We start from the raw sequence: 3,720 nt of genomic DNA on the forward strand, positions 1-3,720 counted from the left end.
CCCGTCCTTATAAGAGCTAATAAAGCCTTATTTTAAGACTAAAACTAAAAACAAAACCAAATAAATTATAAATACATTAAAAATATCAAACAGTACGCCTCAGAAAACTTCCACTCAAGAGTGCAAACTAGCTAATGAAAAGGGACGACGTAAGTAGATATGCACCTTGCAGCGACCACGCACTGATTGGCTCATAAAGCAGGAAACATTTTTCTGATTGGTCCGTTCTGTCCACCTAGGGTTTGTGTGAGCTGCGTTATGCTTGGTTTACATGACGCTCCCGGCTGCGTCCAAAATCACCCCTTACACCCTATTCCGTATTCCCTTTATTCCTAAATGTTTATTAAATGTGCGCGGTTTAGGATCCGTGGACACCAGTTTATCACAGATATGAAACAGTACAAACGCACTTTGTAATGATATATTTCCTAATATATCGACAAAATTGCTAACTATGGCACTATGTAGGGAACAACATGTGATTTCGGACGAGCCCAGTAATTTGAATAACAAATACTTCAGGAACAGCAGGGTACCCGACAACATGACGCGATGTTTATGTCAGGATGTTACCATTAACCTTGTTGTGTTCATCTTAAATAAAATACACCACTTAAAGGTTTACATTCCTTTGTCAGATATGTTGGCCCTTAACTGCACACCTTTACACTTCACAAAAGTAAACAGGGCAGACTAACATGGGACAGTGGTAGCCTAGTGGGTACAGCTTTGGGCTATCAACCGGAAGATTAGGGGTTCAAAGCCAGGCTCTGCTAAGCATCCACTGTTGGGTCCTTGAGCAAGACCCTTAACCCTGCTTAAGTCTGCTCCAGGGGCGGCGTAAGGTGGTTGACCCTGCGCTCTGACCCCAGCTTCCAAAACAAGCTGGGATGTGCGAAGGAAGAATTTCATTGTACTGTATATGACAAATAAAGTATATCTTCTTCTAACATGCTTAACAGCCAGCATCTCTAGAGATAGTTGGGGAAGGGCATGATTTGATAGGGAAAAAAGTTAAGAATAAGAATAATAATAAAAACAATGTCATACAGAACAAGACAATAATTATTATGGTGGCTGCTTTTCCAAGCTGAAAGAAACATTTAGACTAAAACAAAGAATGACACCTAATTAGGCAACAACTGGCACAACCATAGACACCACTTCCACCAAATCCATCAAGGTTACAAAAGAAACTTTAAGTCTTAACTAATTATTCATTCACTCATTCATTCATTTATCTTCATTAACTGCTTAATTGTGCATGCAGTGGGTCCTAGTTCAGTCTAGTTCAGAGGTAGGGTTCCAACCCTTTTCCTCAGGATCCATGTTGTAAGGTCCCAGGTGCTGTACAACAACCTACATATCTGCTGCTATATCATTTATTTACCATCACTAATTTACCATCTTAAACTAGGTTACTGATCCACATAATAATATCAGGGAATACAGTGATATTTGTCAGGATGTATTAGTGAACCTTGGTGCAGTCACAGTAATAAACATTGCTCTTGCACTCAAGTTATAAGTATGTATTATGAAAAGACTTGTAATCACTTACAAGGACATGATAGAAATTGAAGTACCTTAAAGAAAAACCAACACAGACATGGGGTGAAGATGCAAAAAACCTCAGAGACAGTGACAGGCAGCAAGTTTATACCAGGTCACTAGGACTCATGTTGCTATATGGCACCCTAACTACCTGCTGTGCCAGTGAGCTGCTCACATGCCAAAGTTTAATTAGTACAGAGGGTTTTGTAACCTTAACGTAATTACTATTCGATAACATTTGAGGAAATGCAGAAAAATACATTTGCTGTTCCTAAAAAAAGTTTAAAAAATGATTATCCCACCCAAGGTCTTGAGCTTAAGCACATTTGAATGTGTAGTGATTCTAATAACTATCATATGTACTTCTAGTTAATTATATTGTGCATAAATATGTTTATATATATACAGTATACTTTTTCTGCTTACGTAATTCTGGAACTACAATTAACCTAGTGATAGAGTGTTTTAATATGTGCAGCTGGATAGGTTAGTATAAAAGGTCATGTGGAAAAGTGCTACATTTTCATGGTCTTAGTTTTCTGCAATAATTTACCTCAAAAAGCATATGTCGTATGTATGTATGAATGTATTGGAAAGCTGGTGGTGGATCACAAAACATAGTCTCAAAAAGTATCTTACTCAAGAAAATGTTAAGAACCCGTTTTAATTAACTCATTATGTAGCGCACAAAACGGGCTACATAGAACATTCAGACTCACTCATTTCATTTAAACTACTGTATATTTAAAAATTATTCTGTGAACCTTTGTTGCAGTCACATTGAAAAGTGTCATTTTGCATATTTTCCAGGCAAGATTCTAATGATTAAATGGTGTGTGCATGTAATTTGCTGGCAGGCCATGGATAGCTTATGACCAATCATGTGAGTATCCAGTGAATAAGGCCCAGTGTGTAATACTCACCACATAACATGCTCAAAAGCTTAGAAGCTTTCTCTGAACTGCACTTTATACTGAGATCCAGATAATAGGGATCCATGTGCTGATGTTCATTTTCACTTACAGCAAACCATTCAAACAACAAACAACCAGTCAAAGTTACAATGAACAAAAAACAAGGATCAAGGAGTAATCAAATATCAAAAAACAAATATCAAAAGACATTCACCAAAGCATTAGATACACTATATGGCCAAAAGTAATATGGCATATGTCCATTAACTTGTTAAAAATGTAAAAAACAAACGGTATTAAAATAGAGTGATATTTGTGTGATCTTTTCATCTATGACAATAGCCACTCTTGTGAGAAGATTTTGAAGTATGTCTGTGGTAATTTGGGCACATTCAGTCAAAAGCAAATTTGTATGGCTGGACACTGATGTTGGTCAAGAAAGCCTCAAGTGATGTTCCAGTTCATTCCAAAGCTGTGTGGCTGAGGTCAGGGCTCTGTGCAAGCCACTGGAGTTTCTTTAAACCAAGCTTCTCTTCATGGCTTTATAGAGCTTGCTTCCTGCACAGGGGCACATGCTGGAACAGGAAAGGGCCTTCCCTAAACCGTTTCTGCAAAGTTAAAAGCATATAATTTACTTTATATAATTGACTTGTTTATACCTGTTAGCAGTTAACACATGCTAGTTAAAGCTTTCTAATAGTGGTATTAGTGGTATCTCTTTGTACTTCGCTAATTTTTGATTCATTGCTAGAGCACTGAAGAGAAATCAAGCCAAAACTCTCCACCTATGTCTTATGACCACAACAATTTATACATATTGCCTTATTTATAATGTCCTTGCACTGCTTCCATTAAATCTCTTTTGATTCAACACATTGGATACGTTTAATCCAAAAAGTTTAAGTGGAAAGCCTGACCTTGGTAGTGTGACAAGTGTGACTATCTGGTCATATTTTCTTCACTGTTTATGATAGACTGAGCTGAACTGATGTATGCTTAGTATAAATGTTAACAGGTGATTGCATTTCAAAATTGTATGTTGCTGTATGTATCTTTTATTTGGAAACCTAGATGTAGTGTAGCTTTAAAACTAATTTAGGACACTTTAAATTGTAATTGAGTCATTGTTGAATCTTGACTGACTTGACTGAAGAATCTATACCTCGAATAACCTTGTTTTCTGTACATGAAGTCGGCTAATTTGGTACAGGGGGAACCAAATTTTTTTTTTGCACCAAAGCTGGTCTGGTGC

The sequence above is a fragment of the Trichomycterus rosablanca genome, chromosome 7 (assembly GCF_030014385.1).
Source record: "Trichomycterus rosablanca isolate fTriRos1 chromosome 7, fTriRos1.hap1, whole genome shotgun sequence".
In the NCBI taxonomy this organism is placed as follows: Eukaryota; Metazoa; Chordata; class Actinopteri; order Siluriformes; family Trichomycteridae; genus Trichomycterus; species Trichomycterus rosablanca.